The sequence below is a fragment of the Amblyomma maculatum genome, chromosome 2, assembly GCF_055883805.1.
Source record: "Amblyomma maculatum isolate TAMU_Amacu chromosome 2, ASM5588380v1, whole genome shotgun sequence".
Classification (NCBI taxonomy): Eukaryota; Metazoa; Arthropoda; class Arachnida; order Ixodida; family Ixodidae; genus Amblyomma; species Amblyomma maculatum.
In genome coordinates, this window is record NC_139345.1 from 138,876,624 (window position 1) to 138,903,897 (window position 27,274).

General features: G+C 42.1%; 1 long non-coding RNA gene across 1 annotated transcript; it reads right to left on the reverse strand.

The window, feature by feature from the left end:
* Positions 1-6,214: 6,214 nt before the first annotated feature.
* On the reverse strand, positions 6,215-8,550 carry LOC146200052 (uncharacterized). Its single transcript, XR_014704791.1, has 3 exons — positions 8,533-8,550; positions 8,404-8,444; positions 6,215-6,546 (listed from the first exon to the last, which is right to left on the reverse strand). It is a non-coding gene; the product is annotated as an uncharacterized LOC146200052 (long non-coding RNA).
* Positions 8,551-27,274: the final 18,724 nt, after the last annotated feature.

Consider the following 27,274-nt stretch of genomic DNA (forward strand, 5'->3'; position numbering starts at 1 on the left):
GAGTAGTGATTTGTGAAACTAATTTTTTAGGCCTTGTTCTGAACATGAAGAGGTGCCGCTTAGGACCTCTTCAAGTGCATGTTTTTAGGCGCCTCGTGGATAAAGACAGTGTAAGGCCTGATCCCGCCAAGACTGAAGAGGTCATGTCCTTCCAACCACCCCGATCCGTCAGAGAGCTGCGGAGCTTCCTGCGCTTATGCTCGTAATTTCGCGGTTTTATTCATCGCTTTGCGGACATCGCTACCTTCTTACAAGCTTCCTTTAAAAAGATGAGCATTTCGAGTGTACATCTGCGCGCGACTCCGTCTTGCGCCAAATAAAATTCCTTCTCGCGTCACATCCCGTACTCCAACACCTCGAGCACCCACAGAGGTTCATACCGACGCGATTGCTGTTGGCATCGGTGCAGTTCTTGTTCAGCGCTCCTAAGGCAAGGAGGACGTTTATGCCTATGCCAGTCGGTCACTTAGTATGCCGGAATAGAATTACACCGTCCCAGAGCAGGAAAGCCTAGCCGCCGTATTTGCTACGCAGCGGTTTCAATCCTATCTTTATGGACGCCGGTTCACTGCCGTCACCGACCACCATGCGCTCTGTTTGTTAATCCACGCAGCAGCCTTGCACGGTGGGCGCTGCTGCTACAACAGTATGATTTCACAACTGTGCTTAAACGTGGTCGTCGACACGCTGAAACAAATTATATTTCGCGCGAGCCCCTTTCTAGGACGGAGCCTGATCCCGATAATTTCGGCTATTGCGTCGCGTCGGTGTCATCGGCTCTTCTCGATATGACGTCATTGAAGAATGGGCAGCCCAAAGATCTAACCCTATAGAATTTCTTCACAGTAGCTCAAGACCCATCAGGTGGACACACCTTTTGTGTCCATGATAGCCTGATGTGGAGGAAAACTTCTTTTACGGGGCACCTGCTTCCTCCTAGTTGTTCCGAAGCGCCTGTATACCTCTGTCTTGCAGGCCACGCACGATGACCATACCTCAGGCCATCTTGGAACTCCGCGAACTCTCCACTGCGCCCAGGTACGGTTCTATCGGCCTAAAATGCTAGCGACGTTTGATGGATACGTCGCCAGCCCACTCAGTGTCAGAACTATAAACGTCCCACGAGCGTTGTAATGGGTTACGTTCACCCATTGACTCCACACCAAGTACCATTTGATCAAGTGAGGGTTGATCACAAGGCCCCCTATCGCTATCACATAATAGAAACAGTTGGGTTGTGGTTCGTGTTGACTACCTGACTCGGTATTGCGAGAAGGCAGCCCTACCCGCGGCCACCGTATCTCATGTGTCCTGTTTTCTGCTCCAGGCACTAGTCCTCCTCCACGTAGGAGTAGTGCGAGTTATTATTGGCTACCGTGGTCGCGATTTTACCACCGACTTTGCGGAGCAGTTGCTCCGTTCGTGTGCCTGTCATTTTCTCCATTCATCGTCTTACCAAACTCAGACGTACCGCTAAACTGAACGAAGGAATCATACCATCACAAACATGCTGTATATGTACGTTGATTGCAAGCACAAGAACTGGGACAGCGTCCTATTATTGATCACCGACGCTTTAATTACCTCCCGCACATGAGACTACTGGCTTCAGCCTATTCTTTTTGCTTTACACGATCTGTCCCCACGATACACTCTGGACACCATCCTCCTCCTTCCTGCCGGTACTGATGAAGATTCTTCTTTCATGTATACACTCTGCCTTGACGAGAACGCCCGACTCCTTGCCCCCTTCGTACACTTGCTTCTCAGGATCGCTAGAAAGCACCGCCGTCAAGTCACTTATCAACCTGAGGATTTGGTCTTGCTGTGGCGACCTGTCAGGAAGCGGGGCTTGTCCCAAAATTTGCTGTGCCACTATGCTGGACCTTTTGCCGTCCTTGCCCAACTCAGCGATCTCAAGTACCTCATCGCTCACCTTACGACCAGCGGCCGTCGTTCCGCGAAAAGAGAAGTCGTACACGTTGGTCGTCTGAAGCCTTTTTCATCACGCGATGTTAACTCGCCCTGCGGGCTTCGGCTGCGTAGGGGGAAGCTTGACGCCAAGAGTGAGACGATGACAAGAAAGGGACGACCATGAAAAAGGAAAGAGGACAAACGGTCGGTTCGTGCTGGGAGCTCAAGCAAGCGGGCTAAGCTTCCGAGGCTTCTCATAGGGCAATAAAACCTATATCATAACATTATGAATCAGAGGTGGAATACTTATGGTGCTATTTATTGTATTCTTTGGTGTTTGCATATTACTGCGATTTATTATTAAAGTATAAGAAATGAACGTTATTGTGCAACTATTTATTGTGTAATACAGGGATCAGGTCATCTTTTCTATATAAATGTGTATAATAATGCTACAGCCTTCTACAAGCTATATCGTACGGACATCATAGGTCTGTTTTCAATAAGATGTAGAAACAATAATTGATGATCAGTGAGGTGTTTGCGGCATAAAGGCGACACCACTGATTTCCTTTGTTTTTGTTTAGTTTATTATTTACCTATTTATTGCGACGTTAGTGTGTGTAATAGGTAATTAGTGTGTATATCGACAGATATGAAAATATCAGTAGCATGTCGATGATCGCCAATATAAGTGGTCCTCGAGTACATTTCTTATGTTCCTGACTAAAGCCTGCATTCTTCCCATAAGTTTCGCGCAGCAATTTTTTCTCTCGTCGCTCATTTAAAGGCTCATATTGAAAGGTCAAAGAGGCTGCAGGTCTTCTTGCATGTAATTGATGCGGACGCTCTTGGCGGAATGTGTGTTAGCAGCAAACGGGTGTGCATATGCGGCAGCCAGTGCACGCTTCGGTGACTTCTCAAATTCCTGGCCCCTGGGAGCGACGCACGTACCACGTGTAAACCGCAAAGTTTTATTATATAGTCTATACCGTTCTATGCTTATACGAGCGCTAACCCCAAAAATCTATCTGCAGCTGGGAGTCTTACAGGGAATCAGTCACACGCACTGTATCACTCAAAACAGGAACATTCTGTCCTAATTTAGCTTCGAGCGGAACTGGACAGTCTTGTTCTATTCTACCTGGACTTTTCAGCCTGGCTAAGTCTTCAACCTGAATGCGGTCGCCTGGTTCGAGGTCCATGCCGGGATAGTACGCACCCAGCAGTCGTTTTCATCGCATAAGTTACTGTCGGAGTCACGCTCCATCACCTATTTAACAGCTCTCCGCCAGTTTGTGGTGCCTCCCACGCAGCAGCTTCCGTTCGAATCACAGCCATCGCCAGCTCCACAGCCACCTTCCTACAAGCCTTCCTCTGCGCCACTATCCCAGCAAGGCCTCGCCATGCAGCCACCGGTTCGGAAGGTAAACATTTGGCGCAATCTTTGGTAGCGGCGGCTGTGTTACAGTTGTGGAGGACCCGGTCACATGTACCGCCGTTGTCCCTACCGCAAACTCCTTCTACTGGGTTTTGCTCGTAATTCACCGCGTCTCTGGTTCGTGAGCACCCTCCGAAAATTGAAGAATACCTAGCTACCAGCGCAACATCTCCAACCGGCCATCAACCGTCATTCTCTGACGTGTGCTGCACGTCTCACAGCCGCCCAATTTTACTGATGAGCCGTGGAGGTGGTAGCCAAGTCCACCGAGAAAATTGAAAGTGGCGACCACCAGGGCGGGGGGGGGGGGGGGGTGTTCAGCGATTGTGACCTGTCACCGCGGCGTGCACCCGGAACTGTTAAATCACCCCATGCCGATAACATAGTTAGCGGCGATCTTCCCATTCTCTTAGACGGACTCCTAGTGACCGCTTTAGTAGACACCGGAGCAGAGTTCTGAATCATTAGCTAGAAGTTCGGGGATCAGCTCTCCAAAGTAAAGACTGTATAGCTTGGGCTGCAAGTTCGTACTGCTGGCGGTCACCTTATGACACCGATAGGACGGTGCTCTTCCCGAGTAGCCAATGTCATTTCTCCATTTGTTGCCTTTCTTGTATCCCGCCACACTGTTGCGTAGATTTCATACTTGTTAAGGACTTTTTTCGCGAGCATGGCGCCATAAATAACGTTTCTCGCCGTAGGTTCACGTTTTCAATGCCTGCAACGACGACCGTAAACTCCGAACGACACCACGCCACTTTTCGCATCATTGAGGTTGATGTCTCTATGCCGCCGCGCTCATCTGCTCTCGTTACCGGCAGGTGCGACAATCACAGCTTGGCTGCCGGAGTTTCAAAACAGAACACAGCTTCAGTTCTTGTATAGGGCTGCTGGTACACATGCGACAATATATTTATCTGCTTCTAGACTTCTTCTCTTCAATTTCGGAAACTAAATGGATATAGTCTGTCCAACTTCAGCTGCATATCATTCTCCCGTGCCAGATTTGAGTGCTGCAAGGACGAACATTAGACTGTTCTTAATTTATATAAGATGTACCTAACACCAATATAAGACCCGGGCTCATATATTAGGGTAAAAATTGTAATTAGAGTATACGGGAATTTTCTAGAGAGTTAGCATAATGTTCTTGAGGATATGACCTCTCGTTTTTTGTATTAGGTTTTACCGTGGTCGTCACACAGGTATTCTATATCCATGCAGCCGTGAACTTTGCAACTATAATCATTTTTTAGGATACGAACCTATGACACTACTTCAAGCGATCTGAAATTTTACTGTTGCTGTCTTTTATGAAATGTAAATAAAAGTTCTGTATTAGGAGATCCGTTTGAGTTTGTTTTTCTATTGGGCCTTCCTCCTATATTACTTTGCAAATAAAATATTGGTTGCTTGAATATACACTAGCACCATTTGTTTAACTTTGACTAGCTTAGGTTTTATTCCAACTCAGAAAGCTCCTACTAACATGCCATTTTATTATTTTTATGCCCTTTCTGCTGAAGTATTATTGCTGCTTTATTACACCTGGCTCTAATCTACAGCTGTTTCTGCCGGCTATATAGCTTTAATCGTATGCGTTGTTCCTAATAATATCAAGCAGTCCGGAAGCTAGTTTACAAAGAATATTCGGCATAGAGGCTACAAATACGTGCTGTTTTATTTTTGTCTTTCTTCCGGTCGTGCTTGTCAGCACTCCTGTAAATACAGAATGCTTCTGCAGTAAAGCGAATCAGTATCCAAAGTTCAGGTGAAGGCGAACGACGCCCAGGAATACGTAGGTGTGTGGTAACCTTTTCCTACGGTATAATGCGAGCAGAGGAAAATGCGTTTCGGGCTTGCCCTCACTCCTGCCGTCACTCAGTCGTTGCCTCGATTCTGACGTTTATCTCACCGCCCAGGGCTTTAGATTTGAAATGCTAAAATCTTGTAGCTGACTTTCACTACTGTTTCTGCAGCTGCAGCACTGAAGCCTCACGAATCCGGCATCTGACGGTAACAGGTGTTCAACCGGGCAATTCTGTTTCATATATTACTTCGGCTCAAGGACTGCATCATCGTCCACTTCTGGACTTCATAAAATTGGCAAACCTTTTTTCATTATTTAGGTATTTCATCTTCATCAGATACTTATCCGATGCACAGAGAAAATATCTTTATAAACAAAATATGTATGCTGGTCAAACAGGCTCTTTTAAAAAGTGCAGTGTCTAGCTTAGAATTGCAAAAAATTCGGCGGTGCCTCATGCATTCCTCTGATAAGGTTTGCGAAGAGATAGTTTGAATTAAAGTTTCGAACAAATGGCAGGAACTAAGCGGTAAAAAGCGTGAGTAGTAAAACTCTGCAATATACTGATAGCCGAGAAACTATAACTGCTTAAGGATAAATAGACATATAACGTACCAGAACAATTTGTACTAGCCGGATTGTTTAAAAGATGACCTTGTTTAAGAAATACTCCGAGCCTATGCGCGCAGTACTCAGTTGAAACTTGTTGCAAGTGTTAGGAGGTGGCAAACGACACACAAATGCAACCACTCCACGGCTAATTATTTATTGTTTACGTTTTTCTTATTTTCATACATTTGATCTCGAAATTAAATCAGCTGCTATTCTTTTTTGCAAGTTCATTCAAGCGGCTAGGTCTTCCGGTTATATAAGCGATTAAGAAAATGCTGGAGTCATTCTTACACAAAGTACGTTATAAATTATATATGCTAAAGGAGTGTGTGCGTGTGCAGCAGACACATTGCATATATAACAGTACGGGTATACTAAACAGTGATCGCATGTTAAGCACTGTGTGTTCGTCGAAAATTTAGCGAAAATCTCAAAGGTAGAGAAAAGTTGAAGACAGATTTATTTTTATCAAAGTCATCATACATGAACTGGAATGGCGTTCATGTGGCCATATTCGCTTAGCCGATCTGGTCCAGCAGCTTATGCACTCCATAAGAAATGGCACCTCCGATAACGCCTTTGATAATAATGAGCAAGACGTACGCTGCGTCTTCCTCGCTTAAGGTTCCTTCTCCAGCAGTCAGGGTGCTCAAGATCTCAAGCACATCTTCCTGCTCCTCCTTGGTCAAAGCAGTGTCACCTTGCAGAAGCCGACCGACGCTCTCGAGGCTTTTTCCGGCCTTCATCATCAATGATGCTTCATCTTCTGCTGCAAATAATATACAAGCGTTACATTCATGAAACAAACTTCATGTCGTGTTACGACTTACATAGGGCCATTACATTACTTAATTTTTAAGCTAAACATGTGTGCGTCATATAATTGCTCAAAGGACTAGGTGTTGAGATCGGCGCATTTGTTCAGTAATTGAGTGCAGTTTCTGCAAACCGCTTGCTTGGATAGCTAGGTGGAAATTATGTACGTGATAAAGGTCAGTGGAAAAAGAAAAAAAAAATACTGAAATTAACAAATCAACTTTTATTTTGAATTCAGGTGCCAAGATGGTAACAAGATATCGAATATAATCTTCATAAGACCTGAATGAAGTATATAATCTTTTGATAAGCAAGTCATTTCGAAAGTATTAAGGTCCAAAATAACATTTCTCGCTTGTAAAGTTTTCATTCTCTAATGTCAGTATTAACTTCGCTTGGCTGGTCGCACTACTGTGACAGAAATCACGTAGGCTGATTGTCCTGCATGGAGTGCACATATAAGCTCGTATTTGCTTTGATAAAAATGCGAGCTACGCCATAATAATGTCAACTTTGCCAGCTAAAAATTAACCCTTTTGAATACGAAATTATGAAATTCGTCAGTAATAAAATGTTTGAATTCTATTGTACGCTTTTATATTGATGCCCTTAGTGTTCCTATATTATGGACTGCTCAAACCAAATATAAAAATGGTAATTAGGCAATTTCAGGTAATAATGGTTTAGTCACTGAGGTCTACCAGGTAATTATTATTTGCATGAACCTGCACAGGCCATACAGACGAGTCATCGCACAGCCAAAACAAGTGATATCCAAACCACTAAAAACAACAGGTACAATGTACCTAGCACTTACGTTTGCAAACCGACATAAATGCCGGTACACACACAGGAAGAGTGGACAGAAATACATGAAGGTAATTGGTTTTTTTTTTTTTGAGTAATTGGCCCTTTATGTATCAAAAAAGAAACAGATTTTTGTTCTTGTTTCTTGTTGTGATAAAACGGTCTTTATATTCTCGAATAGCAAAGCCGTTTGGATTTTAATGATGAGGTATATATATGTTTGCGAGCAAACGCTGAGCCAAGAAGGTGGCGTAGTCTTCAAACATTGTTTCGATATGTCCGCCGTACTATTTACATTGGTCACCAGCACAACAGAGTGGCAAGTGCCTACCTTTCTTCATTTCGATGGCACAAAAACTATAATGCATTATAGTTATATGAGATAGTGGCAATTAAAACATTCAGAAATTTTAAGTTTACAATATTATCGTAATATTCAGCCAGCATTTAACAGTATAATTATTGTTTTCTGAAGTATTTTTTTGGCTTAAGTGTTAAGAAGTCCCGCATTCATCTACCCATATCTCATATAAAGGCGGGAATACGCCGCGCGCCTTCTACAATTGATAACCGTAATCAAAAACTAGATTGTATAGCGCTATTTAGAATTTTTCTCCTGTGCATTTCCACACTTGGGGGCATTTTCAGTTTTTCAGGGAAAAGAAGCAAAACCTTCTGTATTGGGAACTCTCTCTCGCATTTACTGAGAAACGGCCGGTGGGTTAGGAATACATTTTCGTTATATAGATCTATCCCTGCTGTCGAAAGGATAGTTGGTCTTTTCTACAACGCCTAGTTCAATAGTTTGCTTGGTTGGCTAGAACGATCTGGAACTATAGGGTCGAAATTGTTGTTTTGGCTGTTGATACATTGCCTGATATGTTTTTCATTATATGATACTAAATAGTCTACTAAGGGTAAGCCCGAAATTTGGGTTGACTATTAAGTTTGGCTTCAGCACTGTCACAGTTGCTTCCTCAATCCTACATGAAGAAGCTCTTACCTTTAGACAAAGCTGAGTTTTGCAGGCTCATTTTTGGCGTTCTGTTTGAAAGAAGAAAATATGTTACAATGTGCTTTTTCAATGTTCGGTCAGAAAATACGTCTCAGAGTTCAAAAGCGCAGTACTTACATTGAAGCTCCATCTTCAGGATGCATGAAACAAATATAGGAAAAAATGCATCATAAATCTTATATAGCGTTCAGATGTATAATAATGTAGAGATATTTAAAGAAGGTGTGCCTAGTTTTCCATTGGAGGTTAATGTCTACAAAGCCGTAAATTTTGTTAGTGCTAAATACATTTCAACAACTTGGTTTTTACTTAATCTGGAAATACTGATGATAATAAAATACCTCAATCCTAAAACGTCCTAAATTTAACAAATTTTTGCGTACCTATGCTATATCCCCTTGCATATCTTTAATGCAGACAGAGCTCTTGCCCGAATGTCGATACAAATGTCGAATTAATATAGAGACTGAGTATTCAGCTGGATGAAAGACAACCTTTTTGCCTATCTCTTAACCTCATCTAAATGCGCAGGTATCCAAAGCGTTGGAGGTAATTCCGAGAACTTTATTTCCTAATATTATCGAGGATACCTCCGCTGTTTTTCTTCTACGGCAGAGAAAACGCAACTGCGCGTGTCTAACATATTTTAACCGCTCATTGGAAATAAATATTATTTCACACTGAGACCATTTTTGAATTATTGCAGCTTAACGGAAGTATTTCAATGCCTTAGAATAGATATTATTTTACGCTCATACTCACAAGCAACGGCAACCAGAGAGAGGAGAGTGAGCCACAAGCACGTCTTCATGATAGCGCTGAGTTGTTGAGAAACAAGAAAACATGGAGCGGTAGAGTCAGTTTTGATATTTTGATGAACAATGTTTTATTTCATAACGCTTACAAAGCATTAGGCCTAGTTAGCTAGTAGGATCGTTTTAAATTATATTATCAAACATCTAGTAATTTATAAGGAGATCCTTCTTTTCCTTGATACTCTAAGCAAACACACAAAATTTTCACCCTTCCAGCGAACAGAACAAGTTCCCAGACAATGTTTGTTTTCTTCTTTTAGATTGCTATAAATTTGACTGATTAGTCTGCTCCGGACAACAAATGAAGAAATTTGCGAAATGAACAGTTATAGATTTTGTTTCTGCATCGGAAGCTTTTGTCAATATTTATGTGTGTTGACTAGGTGGCCCAATTTCACACCCTGTGATTTTAAGACTCACCGAACTGTTCATTTTCCAGTTATACAATGATTAAGAACGCCATCCTTGTACTACATTTCAAACTTGAAATATTATATTTATATATAAGATATATCCGGTTTGTTTACAAGCCCCAGAACACCGTTCATGTTGTTCTATTAAGAAACACGTGAACGCAATTTTACTATATTTTCAACAATCTGCAGCCTTTTGGAATTATGGCGCTGGCATCATAACGTTATACAATTGCCTGGTATGTGATCGTGAAGGCTTAAATGATGTCTTTTTATTGCGGCTCCTATAGCTTTTGAACCTTTATTTTAGTCTCCGCCTCTTTTTCCTGGCAATTTCTTTCAACATGAATAAATTATTTTTATGCTTTGGAACTTTTCCTAACTACAACAAGATCCTAAGTCTCTGCGCTAAAACACCAAGCCAAGATATATCACCACAGTTGAAACAGAAATAAGAATGGTCAGTTATTTAGCTGAATATATAAGAGTGTTGGGCTATAACAAATCTACTAAAACAAGAGATGTCAAAAGATGTCAAAGGGTAAAAGTGGTAGCTACCAAAAACAGACAAGGAAAACTAAGATTTTCTTGAGATTTCGAAATGGCTAATGGAGTATGCTACAAATTTCTGCCTGGAAAATGATTGTGCGAATTCTCAGTAAATAACAAAAGACTACAACATGCTACTCACCAGGGTTTTATGAAGCAACCGCTGTCCAGGTTCACGTCTCTGGTCCTTTTTATACACGGCATCAGAAGAGGCGTATTTGCTACCATTGTGCAATTACCGTCAGCGCTCCGGATTTATCTTGTTGATATCGTAATAGAATTCTTCTACGTCATCACTAGGCGCAATGCACAGTTGCAATCTGATGTTACGATCACGAGGAACCTGAAGCAACGGTGCGGGGCAGCATTTAAAAAGTAATATTCCTAATTCGTAAATAGGAAAAAGGCAATCACAATAAAAAGAGCAAACGAAAAACGTCTTTGTCGACAATCCACCTGGAGGACTGAACGATATTTTATTTCATGTTTCCAGCGAGGTGAACACACTCAAAAAGAGCTTTTACGGCATTGTCGTCAAAAATATGTACTTGGATTTATAATAATCACCCTAATATCTGTCATATTGCTGCATTTTATCCGTACTTAATGCTATGAAACTTGTTGCTGTATATTGACAATATACACATTTGCGGCAGCTTGTGACAACTACCCAGGTTTTAAAGTCGATATACTGAGTCTGCTTAATCTATTTTCAACCCTTTATTTCATAACTTTGCTTGTTTTGATTGTGAAAACCATGAGATTATATAAACATATAATGTACATGAAACGTATTTTCTCGTAAATCTGTTCGCACCCCCCAACGTGACCCCATTTTCTTTTCTAAAGCTATACTTAAGGCATTCTCATTCTTCAAACTTCTTGAATATACGGCCGGTATAGTACTGCATTCTGTAACATATTGGCGCTCATTAGAACGGTTTATTGGGTTCATTATAATTGCATTCGCGCATATTTTCTCTATATTCATTGTTTGACAATGAAATTGCGAGCACTATAATATTTTGCATTGCTTTCGACATATATGCCAAATTTCTATCATGAAGGCTTTTTTGAAAGGCAATATAATTACGAACACCATTATTCGCTTACAGGAGTGACGTGTCAAATTTTGCCGATAAATGTCTTGCATGAAAACGCATTAAACCAAAGTAACGCGTATACATTGGGGAACGCACGAAAATATTATTTTATTATAATAAGAAGTCATCCTCTTCCTGCCTCCACGGCATGTGAAGATGCATCAAAAAGGGCAGAATTTATGGTGAGCTCTAGTGTGAAGGCTCTGTACTGCTTCAAAGTTGTACATATTGACCAGTGCCAGCATGCTCAGGGCACGAATGGTCTGAATGGAAGGTATGGACTGTGTTTCGACGTGATGCATTCTTAGCTTCTGTGCTTCGGGGCGAGAGTGCCCACTCTACTGTCACGGGTAAGAGCATTTTTGTTTCTTTTAAGAAAAGTGTCAAAAGCTTTCGCCCGTACAGAGCTCTGCATGGTGTCAAGACATCTCTAAACAGAGCTCTTGCTCCCCCAGTCTGAACCAGAGTTGGTTTAGAGGGTGGTAACGTCAGCCTACATGGAGCATTTTACGTAAGGTATGGTACTAACAATTTTAAACAGTTCCTCAGGATGACTTTAAAAAGAAATGGGAGAGTTCTTCGCCTTCTGTGGTTTCGCGGATGCCAAGGGTAATTTAATTCTACCGAGTTTTTTGGTGCGGTAGTGTCGAACTTCTGCCCTGTGATTGTATTGTACGGCTGCGTCCAATAATCTCTGTTATGTTTGTCAAAATCGCGACCTGAATAAGTTGAAAAGTGTTTTATTAACACCGAGGCCGAGACTAGTCAATGTGGCTCGGAAGAGAACCTGGGCTGTAGTGTATCGTGTTGCAGCTGCCAATTGATGTCTTCAGTGGAAGTGAAGCTCCTAATCGGATTATAGTAGGCTGGAGGTGGTCATCCTTGTCTGTGTGAGTTGGAAGTCTGCCGAGGATGACGTGCTTCAAGGAAAATTTACCGAGTCGAGATGATGGTTTGGAGATTGCCTAGCTCAATATTTGGTCAAGCTCAGGTATGAAAATCAGCCTAGCATGTTACCAGGTACCCGCAAGGCCACGGACATGCCAGTGTCTCTTAAAAAGTTCAGTAAGTGCTTTGAGTGACTGGAAGTCCACTTTGCGGGGCATTTCGTCATATGATTATCACCCAGCTGCCGTTAACTTTATGTGATTGATGGCAGCACGGATGTTGATCTTATTATGTTACCGTTCATGTCAGCGTTCGGAAGTTCCCTGTAAGCAGCGGGGATGGGAATTTATGTCGAGTTGTTGATAATATTTTTTTTCTCGCAGGCTGCGGTTCAATTCCTCGTCGGGCATCTGAAATGTGTATACTACTCGTGTGAAGTTTTTGCTGGATGTCAATTTTGTGTGGTGATCAAGAATACGTATCACAAAATAGGAGTGCATTTAGGTGATCGCATGTCTGAGGTCATTACTCGCGACTAAGGTTGATGACGTAAGTTTAGATTTCTCGCTCAAGGCTATCGAGAAAACCCTTGGGAGGGCGGATGTGCGTGGGTCGAAGCTAATGAGAGTGAAGGCTGTTGTTCCCACATGGGGATGTTGTTTGGCATTAGCGCTAAGCCCATCCTCGTCCTGTGTATCCATAGGACTATCAATTTCAGCATACAGAAGCAGCGAGGCTATCCCAGCGTCCATTTGTAATAGGGTTCGTATGCGTTTGGTTCGTAGCACGTATATAAAGGCGTTCAAAGTTGTGGGCTTGACCGCGCGCCAAGTACCTTGTGTGTATGAATTATTGTCGCGCTGAGAACGAGTCGTCTATATTTATGTTGAGGTCTCTCAATGTGCATCTGGGGTGCTTCGAGCGAAGAGAGATCAGAGCAGCTGCCTTATGTGATGCTGCTACGGTTGCAGGTAGATCGGTCTTGTCGATAAGCGGTGTAAATATTATCCTCTCGCCGGCCTACCTTAGTTGGCTTCCTTAAAGGGCTACTCTGGAGGTATTTTGACATTCGAGTATTCTAATAAAAATTATACTGTATATTTTCCTGTCCGTCCTGACGCATTCTACAAAATTCGGGCGCCGTACGATAATCCGTTCGCGCGCAACACGACTTCAAAATATGCTGTTTTTATGGCTTAAGTTGAGACTATTTCTGCCGGCAACACTGAGTTTCTGACGTCACAAACAGTATACCTGCGTTACTGTCCACTTCCCGCATGATTATGAAATTGTGAGGATTATATTGAACTACCTGAAACATTTTATGCAATGCTTCATGATTACCATACGTTATTTTCACCATCCAATGCCCGTACGAGTGTTTTTCTAATACTGAGTGTGACGTCACCATTTCGTCACCTGGGACGTCGTTACTGGCCGTGAAAGCAGTTTCGGTTTCGATTTGCTGTTTTTTTTTTAAATACTTCTAATTGGAATTTCGAAAAGTGGCTTTTTTGTGTTGGACTCAGGACGTGCCGAGGAATGTAATTCAATGAAAAACAGAAAATGATGGAAAAACCACCGGAGTTGACCTTTAAGGCCGCATGTTTTGTGGGAAGCGCCCCACTCATCCTGCGGAAGATAAAAATCACCAAGCATAAGAAGCATTCCTGAGCGTGCGGGCATATATTTCTTGCGCTCAGTGGTGGCCACACGCGTGCTCTTGTCGTCGAAAGTGGGAGAATGGGGTGCAGTAGGCGTTTAAGATGCGAATACGGGTGTCTAATCGTTTGTACCGGAGTATCTGCACACGATAACATCTACCTTGCCGAGAAAACGCAATATTCTTGGACGCGGTAAAGCAAGATGCAATAACTTCCGTGGTCGGTGCAACACGCCGCAATATACTTTTATCTCCACCGTCACAGTGCTCGCCCCCTCGTACACCGCATTGGAAGAGACGGCGATAGCGGTTTGCCATTGCTACCCTCGTGCGCACACAGTCCACTGTTACTCAAAACAAGTACTACTAAATTACTGGGCAAGCGACATATGCTTTCCCATACTACACATCCTGCTCAGCTGCACTTCTAACCGCAATATGAATCTAATGCGAGCAACTCTGAAGACAAAGTGTCTTACACATTTTCTCGAGGATTAACAATCAGGATGGCATCTCCGGTGATCAAGAGGCCTTCCCTGAAACCCCGAATACGTTTTCCCAAATTGGCTATTATAATTAGGCGGGAAGACGTTTTTCGCCTTAAACTCCGACATCAATCGAGCAAGCCCCAGCAATTCAATAACAGACGCACTCTGTTTTAACCACTACATGCTATCAGAATTTACAAACTGTTGAATCTGAACCCACACGCACAAATTGCAATCGTAAAGAACACGCCATTAAGATCGCATCCTCCGGGGAGGCTAAAATCACCCGCCCTGCCTGCCAGCTCGATCTGCATAAAGCTGAGAACAACTCGCTCACTCAGAGAAGGGCGCTCACCTTGAACTCACTTCGTGAGCACAAGACGTCGTCCCCAAAGTCGGCCACACAGGCACCACCTGCCCTAACTTCCAAGGAGGAGGAGGAAAAAGCTTTATTAAACGAGCGAGTTTGGACCCTTGAAGGGCTCAGGGCCACGGAAAACTGTGGCAAGTAAAATCATGGTAAGTAAACACACACACACGCACAAGCGCATGGTGCGGACAGCACCCGCTAAGTTTAGTGGGCAGCCTCCATTTTTCAGAGCCCTCCACTATGGCCGCTCTTTTTTCTGTTTTAGATTTCTCCTTCATCTCTCTCTTTACGGAATAATTTACGTGTCCATCAGGAGTGTGGCAGGCACTGCTCATTCCCTTCTTATGGAAATCATGCAGTTTATTGCAGGGTTCGGAGGCCTATTTTTGTAATCGTTACAGCGTCAAGGAACTCGATCATACAAATATTGAAACCAATCTTTCTTATTATATAAACAGAGCTACCGGTCGAGATTCATTTTTTATGAAGGTTCAGCTGGGGGTGGCAGCACTGCAGGCGGGCACCTAGGACTGAGGAACTGGCGAACGAAACCGTTTATTGTTTTCGTCCCCATTTTGTTCGCCTCCATCTTCCTCCGCTGGTTCGGCTAAAGTTTTTTCCGGTGTGTCTACAGCGGGGCCTGCAAGCATTGCAGGGTAAACTACAACCGACAAAGGTCGGCCATTTATTCGGTATTGGGTACAGAGTGTCAAAAGTAGAGACATGAAGCTCGAAGAAACAATTCGGAATTTTATAAGCGAATCTGGTTTTATTTTTCTATTCGGATAAAAGGTGAAAGAAAAAAAACATTTCCAATCCTATATTTATCTATATGACGGCTTGCTCTCATATCAAGTTTGTATTTTTTGCATTAAAATCCTCTACATCGTGCATCAACCAAAAAGTAGAGAGCAAGTGGGATAGCCTGATTTTAGTGTTTCATGATGCTTAACATCCAACATACTGAAAACTCATCAGTTTTTGGAATATGTTTCTGAAATGCAGTTAAAGCTCATATTTTCCGGCTACTTTAACAAACATGTTAGCAGAGAGTGTACTTAGCTCTCGACTTTATGATTAGGCTATCGTCAATTGGTATCATGAACATAATTTCTACGCACACTCTTATCACATTGTCAACTACAGGAACATCGAAACGATTATTCAGCATGCAGGTACGGTCGCGTCTGTAGTGAACAACCATCGCCCTGTACTCATGCTTTAGACCAGAAGCACAAATACTAAAACAATTCATTTTCGGAGATGTTTTCTTTTCTGTGCATAACACCCAACGAAATGGAATCGTACTTGAATAACCAGTGCGCAGAGTCAGGTTGTACCTTTAGAGAACGTTTAGCAAAAACCTACCTTCCCTTTCAGACCTGTAAACCATTGAAGACAATAAAAATGCCTCGGCTCATGAGACATCACATGCAGATAAAGCATAAAAAAAATCTGTGCCGTTCTCTTTTACGCACGCACACTGCAAATCGCTTAAGAGTTTCAACAAATCCAGAATAAAACTACATGCTGACCTAAGACGAATTAAGTTTGGCTATTTTCTAATATGGCAAGCAAACATCGTAACATTGCCTGGAATGTCACAGTCTTTGTCAGAACTAGTCATACTCCCACTCTGACATCACTGTTAAAGGGCAGCAATACACTCGCCAGTCGCTTGCTGAATACTTAACCAACACTTCGTCTTCATAGGTAATACAATGCATTCCGCAATATAAAAACAGGATATAGCCTTCCGCATAGTTTACAGTGTTTTCTTTGAGACGACTGACATAACGGAAGTGCACACAATATTCAGTCAACTAAATAACACAGCTGCATTAGACGGCTATAACCTACAAATCAAGCCAATAAAGCATGTTTTCGATTTTCTGCTGCCCGTACTTGTGTATATTTTCAATTTAGTTTTTGAAACTACAGTTTTTCCTGACGAAAGAAAACGGTCGCGAGTCTTCATCATCTAAAAATGTGGTCACAGACCTCCACCCCCCTCCCCAACCAAACTATAGACCCATAACTAATATTTCAATCTTTTCGAAAGGATAACAATAAATAATTTCCCTTCGTCTATTAAAGTATTTTACAACCGAAAATATATTCTTCAGCGAATTACATGGGTTTATAGCCGGAAGACTTACTGAAACTGCGCTAGGGACAATTAGAGAAATTTCTGTGTATAATATTTAAGAAAAGCCATTTTACATTTGATCTCTTTGTGGATTTCACAATTGCATTTTATTGTCTAAACGATAGCATACTCACAAGCAAACTATCTCGCTATGGAATTCGCGGAACACCTCTTGAACTCATGAAATCGTACTTATTGAATAGAATATAAATGGTATGTATGGGGAAACACTAACCGAGTTTTTTACCAATTAATAAGGCTGCACAGCAAGGACGTCTCTTAGGAGCTATGTTGTTAAATGTTTTTAATAACGACGTTGTCCGCGTTAATTGGACAGTAGAACGTGTCATATACGCCGATGACTGTTCTTTACTTATGACTGGTCCGGATTCTGACATGTTATATAGCCAAAGCAAAGATTTTCATATGAATGTATCCTCGTTGCGCCAATCAAACGGGCTGAAAAAGCTAACCGAAAAACGAAAAAATTGATTTTCAGAGACCAAAAAACAGATGTTTTACTTAAATCATGTCGGAACCTGTGAAGCACAGAACATTGCTATCGTAGAACCCTATAAAATTCTTGGAATCAGATTTAGCAGCACGTTTGACTTGTATGGACCTGCATGTTAACACATGTAAAAAATGTCGGCAGTAGCTGGGGTGGTCTCGAGTCAAGCTGCGCCTCCAGCTGCAAATTTGATGATGATGGTGGTGGCGTATTTTAATGGCGCAAGGACGGCGCAGGCCAAACAGCGTCAAACACAAGGTGAACAATGTAATCATGTTGGTGTTATATGATGGTTGGGAAGTTTTAATAAGAGATAAAAACAGTGGTGTATAGGGCTTAAAATTTCCTTCGCGATGTATAATGAACTGTGCAAAACCTAAAAGAAGACGTACATGTTTTAAAAGATCTCAGCAGTTTTCTCAAGGAGGAACTGGCTAAAGCCCACCTCGACAGGAGATTTCGTGCAAAAAGCCTACTGATAGGAGTTTGTGAAAATGTTTTAAAGGAAAGATTTCGTTGTCGCCAAGAAAAATGAATGGGTGGGCAAGCATTTGGTTAGGACACAATGCGGGAAAACGACGCCCCCTCTATAGTTTAGGTTGTGCGCTTAAAGTTAAAACGTGATTAACCGTAAGCTGATCCCCACATCTCGAACCAAGTGGTGCAGGAGAGTTTGTTAAAAGGTAGGAATGTTTTGTGTATGTGTGACCTATTCTCCGCCTGCACATATCTACTTCATTGAATGTGATGAATTCAGGAAGTATGATCCGGTTGAAAGCGAGAACGATATGTATATTTTTCTTATTTTCTCCTTCTTTCGCATGCTTGTTATTCTTGAAACTGCAGTTATGCCTTAGCTCTGGAGGCCTTCAAGGAGTTTTTATTCTGATTTGTTTACGAGGTCTCGTTTAGAAATCACTCTTTGGCAGCTGTTAGGACTGAGGTGAGGTGATACTTGAACGTCAAAGTGAGCAAATATATTTGTTATGAGGAGCTTGTCTGACTGGATTTTGTCAGATACCACTATTAGTTTGTCACCTGATCCTAGTTTTTTTTTGCTTCATAGTCTCCCCACTGAAGCCTTTAAGAGAGTTGGCTATCAGAAAAACAGATTGTTCATTTACAGGTTTAGAATCAGTTATAAAGTGCAGGACCAGACACTTTGGGTTGGGGAAGTTCTCAGTTGTTGCATGATTTGTGCATCTACGGTGGACTCATTTTCTTAGGTCAATCAAGTTTTCTAGATGATTATTTTCAATGCAGTATGGATACTCTAATGGTTCCTAATATTCTGTCGCCGGTGTTCCATATCTTATTGCAGAGAAAAGTCGCGAATCCCCTCGCCTGCTAGAAAGGCGAGGCAATTCATCCACCGAGGCTTGAGGTGAGCCTATCGGCCGAGGATGACCACTGCCTCAACCACCACCGTTCATAGTTTCTTCCCTCCACCTTTCAATCTATCGCCAAGGTACGAATTACAGCTTCGGTATGGGGGCTCAGGGTCCGTGGTGGCCACAACCGCCAACACATCGTTGCGCAAGGTGCCCGTGCTGGGGTCACGCTGCAAATTTACTACGCCTTATTTGTTTCATATATCTATTATTTTAATGTGTGGGGAACTACAATCAATACAAATAAACAGAAATAATTGACAATTTATTAAAGAATTATGCGGTACTTGTAATCACGAACAAGTACACACCGCTCCGTTGTTTCCAACCTATAATATCATTTGTCTTTTCATTATATGATTTCTGAGTGTTGCACACATGTGTCTCTTTCAATTATTCATTTAACAACTTTTTAGTAGCCACCGCTTGCCTACAACGCCAAAAACCAATCGTATCTACGCAAAACAAAGAAAACTATCACGTTCCTCATATTCTAACCAATTATAAGTACCAGTAATTGACAGACAAACTCACCTCACTGCTAAATAAGTATGCATTTCATGCCAAGCCCACAACAAACCACTTTAGGATCCACTTCTAAACGCTCCATAAATGAAACTAGAGCAGAGATCGGGTAAATGAAAATGTAACATAAGATAAGCCTAAATGTCTGGCCTTCTTTTGATTACATTTTACCTTTGTTTCTAATATTGATATTTACTGTGTACTTATGTTGCCAAGTCTTCATTTTTGTATATTTTTTGCCAGATGGTCGATATGTTATGTGTTAAATATTGTATAGAAAACAGTTTGGTTTGTAGGGTTTAGCATCCCAAAACAACTCACGCTATGAGAGACTCCGTTGTGGAGGACTCCGGAAATTTTGACCACCTGGGGTTCTTTAACGTGCACTGACATCGCACAGCACACGGGCGCCTTTTTTTTAGCCTCCATCGAAAAGCAGTTCGCCAACGACCTCGCAACAGAAGTACTTTCATATGGAAACATTTTTAAATTTTATTGTGTTTTCTTTGTATTTAATGTGAGGACATATAGTTGCATGTAATGTGGCATGTAGAATTTCTTCTATTTGTCTTATTGCAAATAAGTACTTACACTGCTCTACCTTGTTGTGGTCTCTTTGGCATCATCAAGCTGCCACGAGCAGCTTTTTACCCAAGAGCTCAACCATGTATTTTGTGAAACTGAACTGAATTGAATTGAAGGTCGGCTAAAATGCATATGAAGGATACTGTAGTGGACGGCTTGAAATATATTTTATATCATGCGATAGTTTTATGCGTACTGAGATCCCGAAGCATAGGGATACCTTTAGTTGCACAATTAACCGCAGCAGTGGCGGTCAAACCTGCATTACCATGTTCCGTAGTGAAACAACTGTGTGATCGCCTTTCAAAGGTACCAAGGAGCACTGAACAAGGGTAAACAGGGTACGCCTCAGTTCGCAGGTCGAAACGCTGGCTTGACCTCCGAACTGAGGCGTACCTCACTTACCCTTTTTCAGTGCTCCTTAACACCGTTTAAACTATCTTCCTCTCGTTCCACCTCGCCTATCAAAAGAGCATTTTGCAGAGGTTCACCTTGCTGGGAAGTGCGCTGAAGATCGGTCCCACAGTTTCTCCAGGCACAACACAAGATTTATCGTTTCACTACTTTGCTTAATTAAAGCAAAGTGAATTTACTGCTGCGAAATGAATAAGCTCCACAGCAATTTTTTTCCAACACTGCCTTATTCGAATGCGAGCACTCCGTCGGGCGCCCTTGGTACCCTGAAAGCATCCGACGATTCTTAGAGTGAACTACATGAGCTAGCCTGCAGGACTATGATATATTTATCTGGTGTCCCATGCTGGTATCCAGCAAGTAAAGAATCAGGTGTCTGATTGGGTGAACGAGGACGCCATTGAGGGTTCAGTTGAGCTGTTAAGCAGTGTTCATCGATTCTGGAGCTGTGCTGCCTGCTGATGCGTGCTTTCCTCTTGTAACATCTTTGGTGGAGGTGAAATAATCGATCCGGTACAACATGCTGGGTCTCCGCTGTGGACGCCACGTCGGCACCATCACCATGTCCACAGACGCCACCCCCTTTACGGCAGCCACCCAAGCTATCGTTATGGCTCAATCCCAGGACCCGGACAACTTCTGTGAGACTGATGACGTTGATGTTGACAACTGATGGAAGACGATGGAGATGGGTAGCTAGCAGGCGGTTCTTTTCGCTTCTTTTGCTATTTGGCCTTTATATTAATTGATGGGTGTCTTGGTGCCCATGTTACTCGGAGGAGCCCGGTAAGAACTGGGAGAATCTCCGAGTGGCCTCCTTCCTGGCGGTCCGTGCCCTTGGATCATATTTTCCCTCGTTCTGATCTTTACCTGCCAGCTGGTTAGGCCTACCGGCTGCCTGATTGGCCATGGCCGACGAGGCTGCTCTAAGCAGTCCATCGTCTCTGTGCGACGCGTCCTCATGTCGAGCGGCTCCTAACACCGTCACGGACCAGTCTTCGTACAAGCCCGATGTCCTTGCACCTGCTAGTGCGTTTTGGGAGTCTAACCCTGCCTCCTCTTCCGGCAGTCCCCATTTGGAACCCGACATCTCAGGTGTCGGGGCTCCTAGGCTTTCCGCCGCGGTCAACAGTGGATTCGGAGTCGCCGCAATCGAACTGCTTGGAGCTTGGCACGGACAATGACGCCGCGAGGGTCCATGAACAAATAATTGCGGAAATCCTCGACAAAGATAACATGATTGGTCCCGCAACCAGGGCAGTCCTTTTCCTCTGGTTTCTGCCCTGTACCGTCACACTGCGCACTTTGGTTGTGCGGTCGCTGAGCTGAGTCATTGAGAAATGCATCGGACCTTTTTGGCTGCGCGAGAGCATGAACTTGATGTCCTCCGAATGCGGCTTGCTGGCGTGACTACGCAAGGCACCACGACTGCAGTGACGTGAGGCGGCAACCCGAGGTCCCTCGGAAATATGTTGCCACAATGAGAGGTGCTTCAGAATCTTATCAACAGGGAGGCGCTGACATTGCAGCTCCTGCTGTTACCTCTGACCCGTTTGGGCCTTCTCAGTCTGGAGGCTCCTGCCCAGATAACCAGCCGCACCAGATGTTCCTGAATTCTGTTGCTCCCTTGGGCCACGTTGGCAGCGACTAACAACCTAACTACGTCCAAATTTTATGACATTATGAACGAGCGCACCTGCACTATTCATTATCACGCACCAAACCTGTACAGACACGTTTTTTATGCGTTATTATTAATCGATATTAGGCCACCATTGATGACAGATTCCTGTTCTTGTGCCTGTGACATTATAGCTGTATAGGGACGCAAGACACGAGGTCAACTCGTCAGTCATACTGGAACACGGATAAATATATTTAACAAACAGTCTTCTCCTATTGACTGCATTGTAAGCATTATTTCCTACCGCGTTGTACTGGTTGGCGTCTGAGAAAGCCGATTAGTGTAGGCCACTCCGGAGCGACGTCATCCGCGGATGGTATGCTATGATACTACAGCACATTAATGTTTCGTAAGGCAGGGTAGAAAGAGCTAAGTTTACCTCTCTAGGTTGCATTGATAATAGTTGTGCTGTATGGAGCTCTGTAATATAGAACCATGAAAAATGATCCACGTTTTGTTTAACGTAGCCTGATACAGATGACGTGTGGCAGGGCCACTTATTTCTTTTGGATCTAATATTACAAGTATATCCTAACTCATATTTTCTTTAAGTCACCCTTATTCCTCTCCCGAACTAAGGTTGAACCAATGCTTCTTGAAATTGATGCAGCGAAACTAAGCACTTAGTTGCATTGCGAGAATTTTCCGCTAATATAAACAATGGCTTTCATGAGACCGTCTATACACTTCTCTTTTCATGCCCATGCCTCATTCAACGCTATTTTATTACAAGAAGTAGAGAGCAGTGATGGAACATTTAGCCTGCTGTGTCTTTAATATACGCGCACGAGGAGACGTCCCTTGGAATTTGAATGGGAATGCGACTTATTTAAAAAAATACATGCAAAGTTGCAAGAAAACAGAAGCAATATAAGCCTGTTTCGGAGCTTTGATGCAGTTTATTGTTGTCATTTCTTGCTCTAATTAAGGATCTCATATTTGGCGTTGTAGAGTTCTACTTCATTTATCATATCATTATATTGTGAACTTAGCATATCCAGCAGCATTCTATATATAATATAATTGATGACGGGAAGGTTACCTTTCGCGCATGGTAACTCAGTAACCACCAACTAAATTGGCGAGTACGGAATGGATTTTTAATGAAACCATTTGTCCTCTACCGTGATACGCCGTAACGCGCAGCTCAATGGCCTTTGGTGTATTCTCAGAGATTTTTTCTTTCTTATCCTAAGCATCTTTTTTCTCGTAGATGTTTGCTGCTTTCTTTTTCATGTCATTATACCGCGACGTTAGAATACGCAGCAGCATCCTACAATTTTGTGTAGTCGATAGACAGGAATTAGTTACCTTTCGCAGACATAGTAAAAGTAGTCTTCAACTATGAGGAGAGTAAAGACAGGCTTTTTGGTGAAATTAGTGTGAATCTCCCCTTCATTCCGTAATCCACCGCTCGTTGACATTGATGTAGTTTTGCTTTAGGCTTTTTCCTTTTTTCTTAAGTATATTTTTACTTGTTCCTTTGCCGTGGTTACTATGCGCAGCTGATGCAATTGATGAAGGGTCAAGTTACCTTTCTCAAGCATAGTCACTCAGCAGCCTCCAACTACGTGGAGACTATGAACAGAAGTTTTGGTTTAGGTTGTTGTCATCCCCCATGCGGGCAGTAATGCACGGCTCGTTGCATTCTTGTAGTTCCAACTATTTATTCCAAGCATTTTCTCTTTTATGCGTAGATTTGTACTTCCTTTAGCGTCATATTTTGAAGTTAACGTACCCAGCATTATCCTATATACGGGGCAGTCGACTGAGCGAAAATTACCTTTCGCACGCATTGTCGTTCAGTAGTTTTCAGCTACGGAAAGAGTGCGGACAAGCTTTCTTGTGAAACTATTGCATCTCAAAAGCACGCCGGAATAATATTATAAATATGTTTATAATAATAATAATAATATTATAATATATTATTATTATTATTATTATTATTATTATTATTATTATTATTATTATTATTATTATTATTATTATTATTATTATTATTATTATTATTAATATTATTATTATTATTATTATTATTATTATTATTATTATTATTATTATTATTATTATTATTATTATTATTATTATTTGCTGTGAACAGGGTCAACCATATGGTCTTTGTGATGCAGCACAAATAAGAATCCAAAATGGACACGATAACTATAGACACAGATAGAGAAGAAAAAAAAAACAAATAACGCACCAAAGGAATTTAGATATTATGAGTCACGGAGAGATGTAAACCAATCAGCAACATGTCTTATAGAGGATATCACAAATATGCAATAGAGAAGAAATTCAAAGAACTGGCAATGAATTTAGTAGTGTAAAAATATGCAGAAAAAGAAATATTCTAGCCGCAACAAATGTGCAGTGGCAAAAACACAAGCTATAAATACATTGAAATACAACAAGGAAATACCATCAAACGCGGAGCGGTGAGATTTCAATATTACATGGTAAATTTAAAATATAAATCAGAAACAGATAAAAAATGGACAGACAGAACAGAATGATATCACCGACCATGCTGACGCCGTACTGTAAGCCACAATGATCGCTAAAGATGATGGGATGCGTGTGAGAGATATAGTGAACTTAGATCGTGGCTTGAGCCTCCGCTAAGGGTCTAGAATATATGTGAATTTCCGAGAATATCTTTATGCGAGGATATATTTTATGTGAATTTGACAAATTTTTGCTGATCCTAAGTGTGTCATAGTACCAGTGAGACTTACGTATGAGCATCTGCACCACGCCAGAAGGCAGGAAAAAGCGGACTAAAGAAGGAAGAATGAGCTTGCATAGTGAAAGTTCTAGAATAATTTCAGCCACTTGGGATCGCTAACCTCCTCTGATATCACATTATCTGTACCCGTATTCGATCTATGGAGTTTCTTCAAAAAGTCATTATTCGGGCGCCTGCCAAATCAGATATGAGTGGCGCGAGCGCCTGCAAGATTTGGTGGTCTAGCCGCACTATGCAGCGTGCTGCCGCTAATTTCAGCGGGTCGCTGTAAATTTCCGTAGCTCTCCACAGCATCGCATCTTTCTCTGTTCTTTCAGTCCTTCCACCCTTCTTTTATAGCATGGTTGACGTGTCCAGTGAAAAGTGTGACTGACACTGCGCATATTTTCTTTCTTCTAGACCAATATACAACTTTAATATTGATAGAACCCGCGCCAGTTTGCTACAGTGTTAATAAGGCTGTGTTCACAATCGCTACATCATGAAAGAAATCATATAAAATATATTTTGAAACCCGCTGAGTGGCTTATACCAACACCGCTATCCCTTGGCGTTCGGTTAAGCATTGTTGAAGCCTGTGTATTTTTTCTATGCTCAAATTGTGCTTTCTAGCTGTTTCGGGTCTTGCCCTGCTTGCAAGAGGACAGGTGATTCAAATAGTTCCTTTATTGAGTCAAATTAGAGGTTATGATGCTTTGACGTTGACGTAACAGTTATTTCGCGAAAGATCTCAAATATACTAACCATTTCGAAAAGCAAAAATATCGAAGACAAAGCGGCATCATCGGAATCCACACGTTATTTAAGTGCATGTATGCGCACGCTTGTGGCAGCGATTAAAAATGGACACTTTGCCATATCATAACTCAACAAGCTACAGCGCCACCAACATGAAGGGCTGAAGTGACAAAAAAAAAACACTTTACTGACCGCCTAACTAACCAAACGCTGCCTGAATTTCTTTAAGAGGTCACGTTTTTGCCATCGGCAAAAGGTTTCGTGCTGTTGCTTGCGTCCAGCTTTCAGAAATTTATTCTGAATCGTATGCTGATGCAGATCATCCGCTGCAACAGGCCTATTATGATGTAATATTGGCATTACCCCTTAGGTTCCTTGACTTTGACATATATTTACATGTGTATTTAAGGCACATTTGAAGCCACCCGAGAATAGTCTGGAAGATACGTTTTCGGGCTGTAGACACAACTTGTGTTTTAGATAAATTAAGCAATCAAATTGTAACATTGAAGGTCATTAGGCGGGACGACGCCATCATCGCAGTCTTATTTAACGCAAGCTGTCTTGAGTAAGTGACACAAAGTTCCATGTGCGCCGTACTTGGGTAATAAATATCAGCCTGGAACCGTTGAATCATGAAGATACGTTTATTAACGGGTAAAGGTATTAGGCTTATTAACAGGTTTCAACTTGTGCGTTTACCACGAATATCAACCCACAGCTATGGGTCCAAAAGGAGGTTTAATCGCACCGGTAATGATCGGGATGATGATTCCCAGATTCCCATAAAGTATTCAGCATCTTCGCCATTCAGTGTACCATCTTTTGAAGTCAGCACATCGAGCACCTCCAGCACATCATCTTGTTCCACCTTGGTCAAAGATTCATCTCCTTGAAGTAGCCGGCCTAAAATCTCCAGACTTTTCCCAGTCTTCATCATCACTACAGCTTCGTCCTCTGCAGACAATGGAGACATTTCCTTTTTGACTGTATGTTGCTTATTTCAAAATGTTTAGAAGAAAAACAAGTACCTTAATTCTAGCATTCTTCCAGCTTTACTGGACTAATTGCCAATACCGGCCTGTGCATCTTCAGATCAAATAACTGTAATTACATCCTAAACAACTTCTTCTAACGCCTGTTCTTATTAAGATATCGATATGTACAGAAACCTAACCTTCCTAATACCCTGAATTATACAAACATGGGACTTTTATTACTTTTATAACTGCGGACTATTCGGTAGCAAGAACACGTTTTTTAGTTTTGTCGGCCCGCTGATTGCATAAATGAGGCTAAAACGAAAGGCGCAATAATACAATTTTGAGGTGTAGGGCAAGCAGTGATACAAAGAAACGAATAGTCGAATCAACGAGACTAAAAGGATAAGCAAAAATCTGCAGGGAAAGGCCATATATAGGCATCCAGAGATGAAAGAATCCCACCCAATGGGCGTCCGAGCTTTTCCACGAACAATTACACCGCCCCTTTTGTGCAGAAGATTGACCCATGGCTCAAATGTAAACCGCATAAATATTCTGCATAAATGCAGAATAACATGAAAACAGAGAGAGCAAACAAAATATGTAGCACTTCCGATGCTTGTCGGAAGAGACTCCAGATAAAACGATGCATAACTGCTTCTAGTGCCAGTGTGGGACAACCTCGGTATGAACAAGGGAGTCACTCCACACATAAACAGACATCTAAAAAAAAAACACCACTTCGTTTAAATCTAATATAAGTAACTCTGTATACAAATATAAGGGAAAGCTAGGCTAGGTTACGTTTCTAAGTAGTCATATCCACAATGATGTAAAGTGT